General features: G+C 42.8%; 1 protein-coding gene and 1 long non-coding RNA gene across 3 annotated transcripts in view; one reads left to right on the plus strand and one right to left on the minus strand.

Moving 5' to 3' along the window:
• Nucleotides 1-19,774, plus strand: part of LOC309616180 — a 28,147-nt gene extending 8,373 nt beyond the window's left edge. Inside the window, exon 2 of the long non-coding RNA XR_014237338.1 lies at nt 4-19,774. This is a non-coding gene — a long non-coding RNA (uncharacterized lncRNA). The remainder of the gene's footprint in view (nt 1-3) is intronic.
• WWOX (WW domain containing oxidoreductase) overlaps nt 1-19,873 on the minus strand; it is a 965,623-nt gene that overhangs the window by 647,675 nt on the left and 298,075 nt on the right. The gene's annotated exons all lie outside the window — the stretch shown is intronic.

Here is a 19,873-nt window from a genome sequence, read left to right on the forward strand (position 1 = left end):
CAGGATCCAGAAAGGAACCTGGGTGTGCACGCCTAATCAAACTAGCACATGCTTACAGAAGAAACAGATCAAATGAGCTCAGTATTTCCATTTAAAAATATCATTTAAGGGAATTTTAAGCTGTCTGAAAAGATGGATACACTGTGTTTGTTTTCTACATTAATGAGCTATAAAAAGAATGGAATGGGCCATAAATACAGTATTTTGTGACAGCCTTTGCTAAAAACGCTACTACTTGTGTTTATCATTTATATCCTTGTATACAACCTCAAAATTGATTACGTTTTAAACCGTACATAACTTGCTGTGTTTTTCATTTTGTGCTGTACTGCGAACATTTTTATAACTCAGTTAATATATTCCATATTTTGTGTTCTTATTGATTATGAATATTTCTTTAGGGGATTTTATTGCTTTTAAAATAACAAATGTTGGGTATTAAAAAATAGAAAAACCTATTGCAGCTTTTATATTTTTCTTTCCCCTGGTAATTCTAATACATACATCTGAGCATGACCATAACCAGAATATCTTTCTGTATCTTTACAGATATCTGTATCTTTTATACTTCCTCACATTAAAATTAAAAATCGACTAATACAGGGCATAGTAAAAGAATCAGATTTTTCAAAGGAAACCCACCATTTAATGTGTTTGACTTGAATTCATAATCTGTTCCTTCAACAATTAAAAAATTAAAGTGCCAAAAGATTATCCGCACGTAACATGATGGTTTTACATCAAGTATATATTATCTTTCCTAATTGCCATTTCAGTTTATAGGCTACAATGATTTATATATATGATATGATTTCACTATTAATTATCAAATTGAAAAAAAATAAAATCTCACATTATAAATTCTCTCCTGGAAATTAGTTTTATTATTTTTTCCATAATCCTATCACACAAGCTGTAAGTGCATTGCGGCATGAACACTTTAATTTTTCCAGTTAGTTTTAAGCAAGCCCAGAGGTGAGGTTTAATAAGGATCAATGGCACTTTATCTGGGACAGGGCCTCTTCACAGCATGCAAATTACACAGTAACACTTAAAAAAAGAAATAGATTTAATTAAAAAAAAAAAGTAGAACCACAGGCTCTGGAAATTCAATTAAAGGATTTATGCAAAGGTTTGCTAGGTTTTTATATGCAGTTACTGCTTACATAATGAGCTTTTCATATTAAAAATCAATAGGTAATCTAGACTAGAAGATCATCCCCTTAAATACATTTTTGAAATCAATTTGAAAAATAGTCCATCAACTGCTGTGACTACTCTTGCTGCTTCGATTACACTAAAAGCAATATTTAGATTGTAAGACGTGCTATGGAATACCTATGCTTGGATATTGCTTTCAAGGGCTCTCATACTTTTGAGTGCCTAAGATGATCCCTAGTAATTCTAGATTGTGTTAAATATATAAATTATTTAATTACGAACGAAAAGCCCACAGACACAACCCCATTGTATTTATAAGGGTTAAATGAAAGGAGGAGAAAGACAAAAGGAGGAAAGGAGAAAGAAAAAGAAAGAGAAGGAAGGAAAGAAGGAAAGGAGGGAGACAGAGAGGCGAGAACAAAAAAAAAAAGAAAAAGAACAGAACAACCTTTTCTAAATTAGTCTTTGCTATCTCAATTGCCTATTGTGCGTTGGCTACTTAGCACGGGGAGATATGCATTTCACTTTAAAACTCATTTGGGTCTTCAACCAGGAAAGCAATTAGCTAGCTCTAACTTAAGCCAACTTGCCATCCTCTGTGATAATGGGGGACAGGTCTTGAAACTGAAAGCCGATGCTCCAATTCTATCCAATGAGTGCACCATCGGTCTCACAGCCAAGGTCGGCCGCGATGTGGTAACAACTAGAACACTGAAAAGGCTTCCATGGACAAAGTGGAAAATGATCCTCATATAAGGGGAAGCACTGGGAAGGGTGTAGGAAAGGGGAAGAACCCACATAGGTCCAAACCTGAACTCTTCCCATTTGTACGATAAATTAATAAGAGAACCGTTCTTTCTTTTGTTTTAAAAGTTCTTGTTTCTAAAAGGTACGGTCAGCACTCGACGTCCATCAAGATGAACACTGGGCCTCAAGTTATCTTCAATTCAAGTCAGCCTTGGAAAAGCAGGCCTAAACTTTATAAAGGACTCATTTATAACAAAGCAGCACCTTCCTCTTGTTCTGCAAAACTTGGGGAAGAAATAAGCAAAAATACTGACAAACCCAAATTTATCCATCTACTCGAAGGTCCTATTCCCTGCAAAGGTAATACTTTCAGAAGATGCTGAGCCAGCCAGCCTGGGTAACCGAGGAGAGCCCAAAGCAGCGTGAGGGGGTCCCTGCTCTCAATGTACAGAGTGGAGAAGAGGAGGACAAGAGGAAGAAGAAGATGAAGAGGCACCTTCCATTGTCTGAGACACTGGAGGCGTTCACACTGTGCTTCCTAAAGCAGGATCCTGGACGTGATCCTATGCTATCATGGGCTGGCCTTTCTTTCGGATGTGCCTACAGGGGAGCTGAAGGTGGTTTTAAGGGCCGAGGAACCAGCACTCGCTTTATCAGCCATGCATGTGCGTACTTGGCGAGCACTGCGGAGCACCTAGGACGTGGTTGGCACTGCCAGGTGCGGCGGTGACGACAAAGATGAATCCAGGAGAGCCAGTGTGCTCAAACAGGTTAAATGCGACTGTAGGCACATGTATTCTGTCTCTAAAATCTTACATTTATAAGAAAGAAATAACAAGCAAGAGGCTGAACAAGGAGGCGCGGTACCTGGAAACCTTGATGCTCAATGGAAGAAGCCAGTCACAAAGGACCGCGTGCTGTTCGATCCCATTTTTATGCAATGTCCAGGAGAGGCCAATCGGTGGAAACAGAAAGTAGATTCATGGTTGCCTGAGGCTGGCGGGGTGATGGGGGTGTTGGGAGGTGACGGATGGGGGCTGTAGGCTTTCTTTTGGTGTAATAATATGTCCTAAAATTGATTGTGATGGTGGGTGTACAACCACGTGAATGGTCATTAGGTTGTGCACTTTAAATGAGTGAATGGCACGGTGTGCGAATTTTATCTCAATGAAGTTGTTATGAAAAAAAATGAGGTGTGGCTATGGACTGTAGTCTGAATAGCAGTAGCGTTAAGAAAAAGCAAATGAAATCCGCAAAAGAAGGAATGAGGTTGGAAAAAAAAAAAAAAAGCCTTCGTTTTCCACCTGCGCCAATCTGGCAAATAAAACATTTCAGCTTTCTCCTTCTCCACAACATGCTTTCTGTGACAGTCAGTTTACAGACGTGCAAGCATAAACAACTGGCTTCCTATAGCAAGGTACTGAAATCAAAATAAGTAGAACCTTCTGTCACATGGAAGGAGTGCTTCCGGCATAAAATGTCCCTGGATAGTATGATCAAAATGTCAAATACGAAGCCGTTTTGTAACAATGTGAGAGGTGGTAGTAATGGAAGTTTGAACAATGTTAACACTTAAAATTTCAGCAAAACCATTTCAATCCATAAATGTATAAAAGTCATTTTACAGTGTGCTTAACAGTCAAGACCAAGAGCTGCTATAAAAGAAGACACCCTCAATGTCACTTCCTTTTCTTTTATTCTTATTATCACATTTAAATCTCTCTGTAAAAGTGGTCTTGATAGGTAACTTTATTACACATTTCAAGACTATTCATTCTGAACAGAGCTTCTCCTCCAAGAAACTAACAGCTAAAGAGAGCCCACTTTCCCCTCATTATCCCTAAATTACACCCTAACCACAGAGCGGCAGAATGGCAGCGTGCATGTGACAAGGACGTGGCCTGCCGCGCCACGCGATGGCTCAATAAACTTAGAGGTGACTGTTTTGGTTGGCTGCAACGTTCCTTAACTAACACCTTACTGTTTAGCTTGCAAAGACCTGGGAGTAAAGAGTAGGGTAGACAGGGAAAGTCAGAGTCAGGACTTAGTGAAGAGAAAGAATTCCAAAAAGTAGGCATGAGACCTGTATCAGCATAGAGGGCAAAAGCACAGTCTGACCTTTTCTCATTTCTCTGGGAGAAGAGGGGCAACAATCTCCCGTCCATCACCTCTGCTCACAGGTAAGGACATCTCCTGAAAGAGGGTTAGCCAACTTGTCCGTAAAGGGGCAGTTAGTAAATAGTTTCAGCTTCACAATCTGTATCTCATCTGTTGCAATTACTCAACTCTGTCATGGTCATGCTATAGCAGCCACAGACAACACAAACCTGGATGAGCAAGGCCAGCTTTCAATAAAACTTTATTTAAAGACAATTGAACTTAAATTTCATATAGTTTTCGTGTATCGTGAAACACTTTTTCTTTTGATATCTTTCCAGATGTTTAAAAATGTAAAACCAGGATGCACAACAACAGGTAGTGGTTCAGATTTAGCCCAAGGACCATGGTTTGCTGTCTCTTGTGCTAAACCACAGACCAGCCAGCAAGGAAGTAGACCAGTAATCCCATCTTGACTTGGGATTCATTTGGCGGATCCCCTATCTGGTAACAAAATGGTGTAATGTTCTTCAAGGTGGCAAAACCTGATGGCACGCATTCCAAATTGTGTACATTTTACAGAACAGCAAGACAACTTAGTTTCTATGGACTGAAATTTATATTCTAAACTTTCTGAATTTCTTCCTTAGGAAACAATTATAAAGGCCTCAAAGTTTTCTAGTATTTAAAAATGAACAGAGGCTTCCAGAGCTAATAGCTTTGGAATACTCAGCAGTGGAGACACAATGGCCTTGGCTCATGAGAACTGAGGTTGACCGCATTCCCTCTGGTCGTGCGTAGGAATTCCACCATTAAAGGGCCAGGTTACGAAACGCAACACGCAGCCAGTTCTTTGCATTCATGCCTCTACCTGGTTGGGGTTTAATCTGAAATATAAACAGGGACTGATATTTACAGTGTTATTTTTCCCTCATTTGACTTTGATTTTTCACCAATCTTTTGACCACTGCAAGCACAGGTGTCTAAGAAAAATATATGCGCAAATTGGCATCATAGTAACTAACTGGAACAATGGAAGGAATGACTTGACTGAATAAAATGAAAACTCTAAACTGTGTTATATTTCTAAAGAAGCATATCTGTAGTATTACAAGTACATGTAGATCAGAAACTAGTAACTATTATCTGGAATAGCTTTGGTGAATAGGGAAAAAAATGAAAACTGATATATTAAAAAGCTTTTAAAGTTCATTTAATAAGTCACACACCTACCTCATGATGATATTTACACTATTCCTTGGCAGGGAAAAATCCTTATTATTAACATTATTATTATTTTGATTAAGAGTGATAGAAACTGTAGCCTAGTACAGGTCAAATGATGTTGAGGTACTAGTGTTTATATATTTTTATCTTCTAACCAATGTGGCCCAAATAAATTATTTTTAAAAAACATGAGGCAATAACCATAATGTACATGGGTCTGAGGACAAAGTCAAAAGGGCAACAGTATAGGAAAGGTCAGAAGTTCAGATACCACTTCATAGATTTCACACATGATGCCAAGTTCTGAGGTCATCGTATCCCACCCACATCACCGCAACAAAAATGTGCTGCTGGGACTTCCCTGGTGGCGCAGTGGTTAAGAATCCGCCTGCCAGTGCAGGGGACGCGGGTTCGAGCCCTGGTCCGGGAAGATGCCACATGCCACGGAGCAACTAAGCCTGTGCGCCACAACTACTGAACCTGCGCTCTAGAGCCCACGAGCCACAACTACTGAGCCCACATGCCACAACTACTGAGCCTGCGCTCTAGAGCCCGCGAGCCACAACAACTGAGCCCACGTGCCACAACTACTGAAGCCCACGCACCGCAACAAAGAGCAGCCCCGGCTCACTGCAACTAGAGAAAGCCCGCACGCAGCAACGAAGAGCCAACACAGCCAAAAATAAAAAATAAAAATAAAAATAAATTAATTAATAAATTAATTAATTAAAATGTGATGCTGAGAAATACCCGAATGGTGAATTAAGGCTTCCTATGGTAAAACTGGTAACTTTCTAGAAACACTGCACTGGAGTGGTTCTCATATGAAGCAAAACGTAATTATTATTTTCAAAGAGACAAATGGGGTAAATGATTACCGTTGTATTCTCGCCCCAGAGGATTATCCAGAATCCCTCTAAAAACTGTATTCCATATTTGCATCCATATGTTTACTGGTGGTTCATTAATGGGAAGGAAAAGGAAAAGCAGATCTAGGATGAAGAAACATGCCTGACTGTCGTGCAGCTGCTAACTCTAGTCGGTGGTCCCACGACGGGAGGGCCATCCTCTCTGCCATTCTTTTGACTCCCCCGCCCCAGTTTGCTGTTTCATGATGGCAAGAAGGTGGCTGTAGCTGTTGCCATCACATCTGCATTCGGAATAGGAGGAGGAGGGAGGGAAGACACCAGCAGCACCCTGCCTTTTCATCTGAAAGCAAAACGTCCCCAAGAAGGTCTACTGCAGATTTCTGCTTTGACTTGTTGGCCAGGACTGTCACGTGGCCACCCTCAGCTCCTAGTGAAGCCGTGAAGGTGAGAGAACCATCATCCTCTCCGGCCTCTAGAGCAGAAGGTAGACATGGCACCTGGCACACCAGATGGTGAGAATGGAATCTTGCTTCCCCAAGAGGCTGAGACTGTGCAGGGCAGGGAGTTGAGATCCTGGAGGGCTTATTTACCTCTGGCTCTCTCCGGAGTCAAACACGGTAAGAACTTTGGCATATAAGGAACTGAGACTCCAAAGTGATTTAAAACAAACAGGCAACAGGACGTCATGCAGGGCAAAGGCGCGCTATTGGTTCCTTTTCTTCCTGGGCGCACAGCTGGGCTGCATTTCCTAGCCTCTTACATTCCATAGATACGTGCTACTCCCAGGTTTGGGTCTTAAAAACACCACCACGCATGGTACCCCATGCTCTTGCCTCTTCCACCAGCTTGAGTGCAGACAACCAAGGTGGCCTTGGAAGCCAGATGCAGAAGACGGCTGAACCATGGCATGGAAAGAGGCTGGGTTCCTGAGAAACCACTTGGAGGAAAGCTGCCTGCTAATCCAAACGGCCACTTTGGACCTTATATACTCAAGAAATACACTTGACCGTGTTTGAGCTACTGTACCCATGTGGGCTTATTTTTTATAGCAGCTGGTGTTACCTTTATAATACAACAATCTCACACTGAGACATCTGTTAGAGTCTCTGAGAACTTTACTGACATCTTTGGGGGTCTAATCCCAGGTTACGAATATTGGTTTGTTTTGGAGTATCTCTTGGTGTCACCCAGCATCACCTCACCCTGGCTTCTGGGGCTCACTCTTCCTGGAGCTTGATCTTCTCAGGAAAAGCATGCCTGATGACACTCCTGCAAACCAGGAGAGGGAAAGCACAAGCCCTTAGGTCCAGCCTGGATGTCCACATGTGAGCTGAATCCACAGACTCTGTGTGTGAAGTCTTCAGAGATGTCTTAGCAGCCTGCTATGCCTATAAGGTTCAGTTTTTCACATCTCTTAACTAGGCCCTTTTTATCAAGAATCCCTTCTGCACACTCCATGGTATGGTGCCAGGGGAAGTCTAGCTTAGTACTGAATGGGTGATTTATAACTCCATCACCATGCGGCATTGAGGAGCCCTGCCATCTCAATTTCAGAACCCTGGTCCCTTTTCTGTTTACTTCTTGTTTGCCTTCAGCCCTTCTCCAGGTGCTACTCTGAAGAGATGTATGTTGTAGCTTCAGAGTTTGGCGTTTGATAAGTTACTCTGAGCCCTATTTTCCTTGTTCGCCTGCTCCTAGATGGGAAACAAACTGCATGAGGGAAATGGCTTTATAGCACCAATCATTAAATATTTTACAGGCAGAGATCTTGGTGGGTGGCTTGGAGGCTCAATTACCCTCCTCAGTAGAGGGTATAAATATCCCTGAGGGTTTACATAACAAACCCTCAGCGACTCAGTGCTACTGAACAATCTCATCATTTACATCGGCCTCTGAAGCCTAAGACTCGATAGCATCTGAAACTGGAAAAAGCATAAGGGCAGCAGGTCTGCATAGGTGTTAAAGCACAATCTATCCACCCATCCATCCACTGAAAGACACGATAAAGAGTCTTCAGAACTATTAGGTGTAAGACGTCATAGTATTGAAAGTTGCCCTCTTGAATATGCTTTTTGGGGGAAAGAACAGGGGGAAAGGGAAGTCATTTCAAGCGTTAGCTACTTAAAAAGAAGATAGAGCCAGAGCAGCTCTGCTGTAATGCAGCATTAGGTGGCTATGGGTGTTGCGAAAATTGGAATATGGATTATAATGGCACGCCGCTCTACCTCCCTTGATCCATCCACAACTTTCTGAAGTAAATGCTATTATCCCCATATTACAGATAAGAAAACTGAGGCTCAGACAGGTTTGGCAACCTACCGTAGGTCAATTAGCTGATATATATAGCAGACACAGGATTTATACCTGTTTTATCCCAAGCCCTGTGCTTTTTCCACTTCACCATGCTGTGTCCTCTATCAGGCCACAGGATTACTGGTGAATACAGGGAAGAAAGGGCTCAGCATTCCTTCTGAGACGAGCCGAGAATGCGCCAGGAACTGCATTCCATGGAACGTGTGGAAGCAAAGACGGGAACTTGGTTTGAACTTGGATGGGTGGTACTCCAACACACAACTCTCCCTTTTGCTATTAATAATATGGAAAAAAAGAGTAACGGAGCCGGTATGACCAGCAGACGTTCTGAAAGAGATGAGTTGTGACTGGTGGCTTAGGAAGGATGGGGGAGACGGTGGACTTTAAGGAGATAGAAAAACAGATCAATAGATGCCCCTCCCCCCAATCCTCAATTTCTAAACCAGTGCTGGAAACAAACAAACGAAAAAGAAAACGAAGTCAAAGGCAGAGCCAGGGTGATTGGTGTCACTGGGTCTGGAGTCATTTTATATCCAGAATGACAGGGGGCTTAGAATATTCCAATACTGTTCATAAAGTTATATGAAGTATATTCTTCTACATTCAAAGAAAGGGAGGAAATAACTTTCAGTGCTATGCATATTTCAAGCTTTTATCAGCACTCATTCCAGCCCCCTTTTCCCTTATAATTCTGAACAGAGGGAAAAGAGACATTAATTAAGCAAAGCTTTATCTCTTTCTACGCTAATGAAAGCCAAGTTACAATGATATTTTTCCCCAAGATTTTTCTCCACTTAATGAAGACATTATCCCCGAGTTCTCACTTTACAAAAGAGCATTCTAGAAACATTAGAGTCAGTTTAAACTAAAAAGTCTTTTTGAAGTCAATAAACAATTAAAGAACAATGAAAAGAGAGCCTTTGATGGTGCCTTAGTCTAAAATCTTTAATTTCTGTTTTAATCTACGAGGTAAGTCCTGTATTCAAATATTCCTCACCTCTAGAACACAGTAAGCTTGAAACAGATGTTGGCTTTATAATTCTCTCCTTAAAATACATATGTATGCGTATGTATATATGGGTGCATATATTTGCATATGTATATACATCACACACAAGCACATACATACACACCATATTAACACGGAGGTCTCCACTAGAAAGGGGAGAGAAAAGTTTCCAAATTATTTCCATTCTCCCTCTTTGAAAATTAAAAAAGAAAAAGAAAAAAAAAAAAAAAGAAAATGGAATCTTTGGCTTTGAAATTCGTGACCAGATCAAAGACGATAATGCACATAGATTTTTCAAGGTATACATTATTAATAACACAGGCAAACACACGACTGATCAATAGCGTGGTCGAGAAATGATAAGGCAGGCACGTGTCCCCGAGGCTCTGCACGTAACACCGCACGGAGCGCGGCTGGGCTCCCTGAGCTCTGTTTACCTGGGCATTACACACGGCCTGATCATTTCCTCCCTCCTGTAACGGTGGCACTGTTCAGCACAGACGGAAGTAAAGAAAAAAGAAAAGCAAAAACAGCGGAATCCGCCCCATTTGGCAAAACGTCTTTCTTATGTGTGACCCTCTCTTGTTCGTTACTCGGGTGAAATTCACCTATCATACAGTTAACCATGGTACAGTGTATAACGCAGCGGCACTTAGCGCATTCCCAGTGTGTACAGCTACCCCCTCTATTTAGTTCTAAAATATCATCACCTCAGCAGGAAACCTCACACCCATTAGCAGTCCTTCCCTAACCCCTTTCCCTGCCAGCCCCTGGCAACCACAAATCTGCATTCTGTCGCTATGGTTTTGCCTATTCTGGATATTTTATATACGTGGAATCATATGCGATCATTTGTGCCTGATGTGTTAGCCTTTTTTATTTTAAAAATAAATTAAGCCTATCTGAATGCAACTCTGATTCTAAAGATCAGTTCTTCGAAAAGAAAAAAAATCCATGAAATATAGGCTACTTTAAAAAACAAACTGATGACACTGCTGGTGCCCACTGATGATGGGTATTATTTAAGAAGGAGCATTTATATGGAGAGCTTATGGGGCGGAGGGATAATTTAGGGGTATGGGATTAATAGATACAAATTACTATACATAAAATAGATAAGCAACAAGGATTTACTGTGTAACACAGGGAACAATATTCAATATTATGTAATAACCTAAATGGAAAATAACCTGAAAAAAAATATATATATATAACTCAATTACTTTGCTGTACACTTGAAACTCACACAATGTTGTAAATCAACTTCAATAAAAAATTATTTAATAAATATATGGGGAGTTCATTACCAATACAGGTTACGTAAGTGGAAAATACTAACGCATTCCTGGAAAGCATGGTAAATTAAGAAATTATGAGTCCATGTGGTTACTAGTGAAAACGTGCATTATCCAGGGATATGGCCCCAATCTTTGAGCTTGCGGTCATGGGATAAAACAGATAGTTCTTTAACAAGTCTTTCCTCAGGGCCACTTAGGGAAACGACACAGTAGCCTCAGTGGTTTATAGGTCTAAATCAGTATGATTTCCAGCCCAGATTATTCATCAATTTAAGAAATAGGAATTTTTATAATTATCTTTCTCCTTTCCCTGATTTTCCTTATTGATGGTCCAAATACTTGTCCCCAAATCAGAATGGAGAGTGCAGTGTCCATCTGTCCAACAAGGGGACTGAATGGGAGCCTGCCCTGAAACGAAAGGGGGAGGGGGACAGCCGTTGTCAGACCTTTAGAGAAAGGACGCCTCCCCAGGAAGAAAAGGGCAGGAGCCCCCTGAGGCGGTACTTCTGTATTCAGAGATAGAGGGGACGTGCAGACAGATCGGGGTTCAGATCCTGGCTTTGCTTTTGACGTGGCTTCTAAACTACAGCTATATCACCTAGAGAATGGGGATTGCCATTAAGATTAAATGAGACATGAGCACACAGTGAGCACACAAGAGATTCCAGCAGGGACTCTGGGCTATGCTCTCAATGAACTCTTTCCTCCCTCCCTTTCCAGCTTGCTCCCTTGCTCCCCTCCTCCCTCCCCACCACTTCCTCTCCCTCTCTCCCTTACTCTTCAATTCTGTTTCATACTAGACACGCCAGTGTACCCCTCCGCCACAATGCTCAGCAATGAGCCTTACCTGTGAGCATTCTGTACGCCACATCTGTCTGCGATAGAGCAGCCAGAGCCCTGGCCAGGCTTTTGCTGGCGAGGGTGTGCTCTGATCAGCTTCATCGACTCCATGACAGGTCACTGCCTGTGTGTCCTAGGCTGTGATCTCCAGACCAAAAAGCTGATGAAAATGGCAGCTCGACCACCATTACAAACTGAACACGACTGTCCTGAGGCCCAAAGGTCCATACTGGGAAACTGGGAAGTTTGGCTCACTCTTTTTAGTCATCCCAATGATCAATTGCAAACAGAAACCCATTATAATAAAACGCTCCTTCAAACTCTTCATTTGACCATAAGTAACTAACCTAACACATAGCAGCCTGGGGGTGAAGTAAGCATTAGAAATGCCAAGTTTCAGGGGTCAGGGTAAGAATCCAATGATAAGACTTTACCCAACAGATTCTAGGACCGCAGAATCAAAGAAGAGTTGAGGACCTACTACGCGCCAGATGTGACCCTTGTCCGTACACACTGTCCCATTATCGCCTCTCACTGTTCGCTTCTAGGTATCCTGCCTGGTCTGACCCCACGTGACACCAAACAAATGACCAGTCACCTATACTTATCAATAATGACAGCTACTCGGCATGTCTGGACAATGCTAGATAGCGTCCTCTTCTACGAATTTAAACAATAATCACGCTGCACAACGTAGAAAAGTCTCCAGCCAGGTATACATTTGCAGTTGGACACCTTGCTTTTTCAGGGGTGTCCTTTCAGCCAACCTGACATTTCACGAAGCACTGTAAAGTAATTTCTTCATGAGCCTTTCCCACGGATGGACACCACCTACACATACCTGGGAGGGCACCTCAACCAGGTGCACTGCACCTGAAATAGCCTCATGCGTCCTAAAAACGTCAATCTCAAACACAAAATGCCTTGGTGCCACGCCTTTATCTTCTTTCCTGTTTTCCTCCTGGCACTGCAAGACCAAATCTGTTCCAGTGAACACAGGATTGCAGTGGGGTACGGATTTGACACCAGGCAAATACCTCCCCTTAGCAAAGGCAAATACAACAAAAGTTCGGCAAGCCTCCAAGCCAGTGTGTATAAATGTCACTGCACCTGGGAAGAGGGGACATCCAAGGCCACTTATGGAATCCGGGTTCTCCCACGGCGGTGGGAAAAGGTTGCCGGGGTGCCTTCCGAGGGGGACAAGCGCTGGGGCCCGAGAGAAAACGGCTGGGACGGGGCGAGACTCGGGGCCACAGCCACAGTTTGGATGCTCTCGGTGTGGCCTCTGCCTGGATCCTCAGAGCTAATCAAGGGGAAACATAACTGGTCCAGGCGGCGGGGTGAGTTTACAACAACTGACAGTAACTATAACATACGCCAGTTTGTATTGAGATGTTATTGCACCTTTCCGGTTCTAATCACCAATTATGACTCTATTACTCCTGCTTGGCAGTTCATCTGCTCCTGTCTCCGCTCAGGGCGACTTGGAGACGGACCTCTGATCTCCCGGTTCCACTCCAGTGAGCGCTCAGCACGGAGGCTGTCATCTGCAGACGCTGAAGACGGGAGGCCTTGCCTGGGCTGAGATAACTGTACCTGACCTTACAACAATTTACTAAGGAAATACCTGCTTAATAGCGGTGCGAGCGCAGCTTCCTCTATGCTCACCAAGGCCCTGCAAATTAGTGACAACGGGATAAATCTATGGCCGGCTCACCAGACACTTCATTAAATCACTGTTCTCTTGCCTTGTAGCGCGCTAATAGAATCACAGCCCTCGTTAGCTACTGAATAAAAGATCAATCACAGACTTTGAAAGCTCTTGCTACCAGCTTCCAGAGGAAACAAGCAGAAAGAAAAAAAAAAAAAACAGGAGAGCGAGCAAGAGAGAGAGAGATTCAGGATCTTCGCTGAGATTCTGAATGGTCTCGCTGCAAGTTGCTTCAATTACCTTTTCCACAACTGGCTCCAAGTGCAATACTCAGAGGAACTTGTTAAGCCTGCTTTCAAGAACGGCACTCTAATATATGACTGTTAGACCCTGGTCAAAAGTTCATAATGTGCATATGTAAAAAGGTACTAAATTGCCTGAGGGCTAAAACCAGAGGAGTTTAATTGTAGCAAAATGCTAAAAATGGTCTGTTGAGGGTCCTTCTATGGGGATACTGCTGGCTCTGGCTGACTGAAGTACAGAACATAAAAGCCTTACAACAATATTTCCTTAAATGCTGGGGCAACTGCCAGCAGTTGCTGTTGCATGAATGTTGCGGTTAAAGGAAAACATTTTCCTCCCCTAAAATAAATAGAGTCTTAAGAACTGCTCCAGCCCATAATTCTAAGGCGTGATGGAAAAAGGGAGGGCTCGATGATAATAAATAAGGGATCATTCATAGGGCATGTCCAATCTCCTCGAGGTGTGTTTTTACACGGGGCACATGGAAGGGATTCAGGCGGAACCAGGAAGGGTTTGGGGGCTGTGAGAGGCTCTGATTTTGCAAACAGCTTTGCGCTGAAATGACAGCTGCTCCTGGCTGCCTTGCCCGTCACCGGGTGAGGTGTACTCACGTGGGGATCCTCGCAAACAGCCCTGTTGGGCTTGTCTTTATTTCGTCTTTCGTAACATGAGATCAAGTCCCAAGGACACACAGCTGGCTTACTTGGATGGGTTTCTCCTGCCCAGAATTCTCTACCTTCTCAAAACATGCTAATTAGCACCTCATTTGGATAAATGACGATACAAGAGCAGGGCATGGTGACTCAGAATGCTAGGAGGGCCTGTGTTAAATACAGGACACCCAGGGGAAACTAGGATTCGGTAGGTAGGCTTTCTGATTTAAAAGAATCATTTGGGAAAGTTAAGGTCGGCTTTCCATGGGTAGTGAAATATGTACTTGTGTGTTTCTTTAATCAAGTTTTATATATATATATGTGTGTGTATATATATGTGTATATATATACATAAATACACATATATATATATATGTATGTGTATATATACACACACACACATCTCTCAGACATGAAATTCTACACATTTCTTGTAGCACCAAACTCACACAGAAGACAACACAGCAATAACCAGATGGTTTGACAACCACCAACGCTGGGCTGGATGCCCACTAGTGAAGTATGAAACTCCGGCTGCAGCGCCCGAGAATGTGGCGAGAATTCGGTAAACAAGATGAGCAACACCCATATCCCTACAGCTATCTGGGGGCCCGATTTCCTCCACATTATTCCCCAAGGAAAACAGTTCCAAACTTGCAGTGACGTACAAGTGATGCTTCCTAATAGAGCAAATTCAAAATTCAACTCTAATAAAGCATCCATTTAGTATTTACTGTCACCTGAATTGCTCAAGGATCCCTCCACCTTGAAGGTCCAATCCTTGCTACGTCACCTGGATTGGTTCGGAATATATTGCATTTCATATTTTAAGACGGATCAAGTCTACTCTTTAGTTCTTGAAAAGGTCATTGGACAAGTCTGCCCTATGCCATGCCAGTTTTCTCTCTGACAAATTGCAAACCGGAGTTATTCAGGCCAATGTTCTACAAAAGGAACTGGCAACTTCAGAATGCCTAGTTCAGTTTGATCTCTGTTCTATTCTCCAGTAGGTTTGGAGAAATCCATGCACTTGAAGCACTAGTATTCCAAGAGGAAAGGACAGAAAAGGGCTAGAAAGAGTACACTGAAAGACGGCTGGTTAAACTGATAGCAACTGAGGAAAAGATAAAGCACAAACTGCCTCCATTGCAATCAGAAATGGCAGCCCACTAATCCCCTCCATTCCTCGATTCTTCCCAGGCCTCGGGTCACACACGTCAAAGAGCAGGACTGAACCCATCCTTACAATGTGTCCCTGTCCTACTCCTGACCACAGATGGTCCCAAAGGACAGAGGAGCAGGCCAGCTCCTTGGCAATATGTCACGCTTGACCCATAGGACAAAACCCACAAAATCAAGCTCAGCCCTGGGGTTAGGGATGGAACCCACAGAAGCCTTGGCATGCACGGGGAGCTCGTGCTTCCAGAAGCACTAAGACGCAATGGGCAGGACACACGCGTTTGGGTCAGACGCTCAGCTCTGCCGCTTACTTGCAGTAGGACTGAGGCCAGTCATTCAAGGCTTCCATTTCCTCATCTGTAAAATGGGTATAATAATTCACAACCCAATAGCTTCCTGTGAAAGTAAAGTAAGTGCAAGAACATGTAAGAAATACCTGGCCCATTGCCTGACACTGAACAAATGCTTCTTCTCTGCCCTCCCACACCACCGTGTAACTCAGAAAACAACCCAAAGGATACTCAAATGAGAACACTTCAGACAGGACCGTCCTAAAATATGGTTGCCATTTTCAATACGATTTCAACAGAAAGCCATGTGGACTCTCTGGGGAACAGGGTATTCTAGGAATGACTTCATCTATCTAATAGTGTCACCCACGCTTAAGAGTCATAATTTAAATACGGGAACGAAGGAGACTGATTATAAGCTAATAGTGTGCATTCAGGTGCAAGTTTACAAGCTGGTTACCCAGAACCCACTGAAAAGCATGACAATGATATTGGTGACTCACTGCTTCCATTCTAAGCCAGCTTCTTAAAGACAAACAGAAGACTCCAAAGGCTACCTTGAGAATTCATGGGCAGCTTTTACTGTCTCGGGTTACCGAGCAACACCTCACCTGTGCTGTATGGATTACCATTCCTACTTTGCTGCAAGTACATCCCACCCCCACCCCAGCTCCCCACGTGAAACCTAAGAATGAATTCACACCAAAAGTCACAGTGAATGTGCTAAGTGACAGCGGAGAGGCCCAAGTCAAGAGGGTAAAGTGACATCCAGAGAAATGAGGGTGAATTCCTGCTGAAAATGCGACAGTCTAAAAGTATATCCTAAAATATCCTAACAACAATAATAATAAACTAGCTCTGATTTTTAAAACCATCAGCAAAATGCCCATCACCCACGGATCAGGCCGCTGTGTGGATCTGGGTTTATGGGCACTGGAGAAACACCGCCTGCTGCAGGGTTACCTTGCAGGGAAGTGTGCAGCCTGACGTTATGAGAATTCTGTGTCACCTCCATACTTGGGAGTCCCTGTGTTAACTCTCTGCGTATCGCGTGAGCCTGGAGTCCCGGGAGCTGCTGGGTCACAGCTGAGCAAGTTAAGGCACCAACCATGCTTGATTAATTCCCAGAGAGGGGAGGGAGCCGGCGTGGATATCTGGTCCCTCACTGCAAGAAAATGACTTGGGATTTACATAAGGAGAAACAATTACGTATTTCTCTATGTCTTGAAGTATCAATACTTTCTTAAATGCCACTTTCTTGAACTTCCCCTACTGTGTCTGTCAATAAAATATGTGTATGGGGCAGGCAGACGTCTGGAATGATGGGAAATCTGCCTATGGGATGCCTATACCACCCTACCTGCAACACATACCCCCCACCCCCCAGAACTTCAGTACCAACCCTGACAGAGGTCCCGGAGTTGTGTACTTTTGTCCTAGATGGACAGAAATTGCTGAAACTGACAGGTAAAACTTTCAAAAAGAAAACGGCTTCTAGAACTGAACAATGAAGATCTCTTGGGTATCAGAGCAACACCCAAGTTCCTATGCGGCTAAACTTTGGGTAATTCATTAACAAAAAAAGGCAAAATAAGAGCAAGCTAATCAAACGTGGTTCTAAGATGGTCCAAAATCAGTTCAGAGGAGCTCTGTCATGCACCAATGGGTTTGGGAGAGAATTACTCATTATTCTATTATACACAACTTCTTGAGTTTCTAAAACTGAATCTGGCCATGTTTCATTTGTAACATCAAGCAGGCCTTCAGGCTGAGTGAGAATGTAAACAAGCTACTGATATGACTGTAAAATACTTAACTGCATTTAAACGAGAAGAATATCTAGGCAAACATCAGCAGCCTTTAATAATGGCACATGCAAGTGCAGAAAGTAAAATCTGCCCCATAAAAAGCCACCAGAGATGGCTCAGGATGCCTCAGTTCACCCCACCACGCAAGCTGCTGGCGGATCAGTTCTTCCAAGGTCATCCGCTGGCCTCCATTTAAAAATACTATAATCTGTTAGTTTACTAATATTATCCCTCCAGGTTATAATTAATATGGGCAACTAACCTGGGAAAACTTCAAGTGGTCATGTAAGTGAAGTAAATTAAATACCGAGGTGACATGGGGAACGGAAATTGTTGGAAATGAAGGATTTTTTAAATCCGCTCAAGGCCCAGTAAGGATGTACTAATCATTCCATCGCTCTTTTCCCCCACGTTCTACAAGCTAATTCCACCCCAGCCCACACACGGGCAAAACAGAACGCCACCTACTGGCATCCGCTGGTACTCCCGTGAGCTTATATATGTATTTTTGTGTGTATATACATACATAAACACACATACATTTTTAATATCAGACTGTCTTTCTTACTACTAATGCTAAAAATTAGTTGATTTATATTCTGTTTATTTTTTTAAGTGCTGCATAATGATATAATTTAAAATGACCACATGTGCTCTAGATGTGGGATAAGAAAATAAGTAAACGTTTACGTCAAATAATGCTACACCAATGAAACAAAGCAACTGATTGGCAGGGAACGGGAGAGGGTGGAATAAATACTGTAATGGAATCTGTAGACCACGATGGACCAGATCAAGCTGTGCACAGTTCATCTCTGGGGGATTCCTCACTTTCCTCACCGAGAAACAAGGGACAGTAAGGAAAGTTCCCCAGTCCAGTGAAAGCGGCTCAGTTCATGTTTTGTTTATATGTCCCCCTCTGTGCTCCCTATGAATGCTGTCAAAGCAGAGACTCTCATTAAGAAGGGCTATTAAGATTTCCCCAAAGAAAGCTTAGCGTTTAGGGAATAAAAATTTGTGAATTTTTTAAGAAGTCAAGAAAAAGAGTTTTTGTATTTCCATCCACTAACTTTAGTGGAATTCACCTTCACTCGATGAGGACAAACGTGTAAGTCACAAAGCAACACTTACCTAGTAAAGCTCTGTACCCCAAGGCCTGTAATTAGTCATTACTTTGAAAGTACCAAGAGAACAAGTAGCAAATCTGGACCAAATGAAAAAGCTTTGCACCGTTTTATTCACGGTGGGGGAAATGGTATATCTGCAGAAGAACTTTTGCTGCAAAAAAGCGGGATAATCCTGCTTCAAAAGAGCTATGATCTGAGACCTGAGGAAGGGCCTGGAAAGGCCTTTAATGAGGCCCACAGTAACAAAATGAACAAAAAAGGGACAGACACACACAGTCAGAACATTACCAGTCGGTGTGAACATATGCCAATTCCGCTAAGCACAGAGCAGATTAAAATCATAGGATGGGCACACATCATATGGCATTTCAACATCAGATACACCAACCTTCCAGGGGCATCGTTTCAGACAACGCTTGCAGAAATGCTGCCAGCCCACGAGAGGATGTGAATCTTTGCTGTTCACAATGCAAACAGCTCTTTACAAGGATGATCAGTCAGTGCTATGGGTGCTAACTCGACAGTTCCGTCATCAGATGGCATTGCAAATTGCATTACATATTTTAAACCATGTTAACATGGTTTGTTAATGTTGGTACTCACTAAAGGGCCACAGCTATTTAAATCATGAATAGGCATGATAATTTTTATACAAAGTATGGGGAAGTGACACATGTGGATATTCTAAATATTCTCTTCCTAAAATCTGTCTTACATCATTCGTTAATTGTCATCACCAAAAAGATAGAGCTAGATGTTTCCGAGGACCACAGGTTCACGATTCTAGTGATTATTTACTGAAATAAACAATGCACCTATTTCAAGGAAAAATATTTTATGTCAAAATACAGTCCCATATCGACTTCCCTGGTGGCACAGTGGTTAAGAATCCGCCTGCCAATGCAGGGGACATGGGTTCGATCCCTGGTCCAGGAAGATCCCACATGCTGCGGAGCAATGAAGCCTGTGTGCCACAACTACTGAGCCCGCGCTCTAGGTCCCGCGAGCCACAACGACTGAGCCAGCGTGCCACAACTACCGAAGCCTGTGCGCCTAGAGCCTGTGCTTTGCAACAAAGACAAGCCACAGCAATGAGAAGCCCGCGCACCGCAATGAAGAGTGGCCCCCGCTCACCGCAACTAGAGAAAGCCCGTGCACAGCAGTGAAGACCCAATGCAGCCAAAAATAAATAAATAAATAAAATCAAGAAAAAATATATATATATGTATATAGTCCCATACTACCTCTATCAGATATCCTCAAGCAAGAATTTAATACAACTGCTTTAAAAAAGACAAGAC

Source organism: Balaenoptera borealis, assembly GCF_965194805.1.
Source record: "Balaenoptera borealis genome assembly, chromosome: 19".
In the NCBI taxonomy this organism is placed as follows: domain Eukaryota; kingdom Metazoa; phylum Chordata; class Mammalia; order Artiodactyla; family Balaenopteridae; genus Balaenoptera; species Balaenoptera borealis.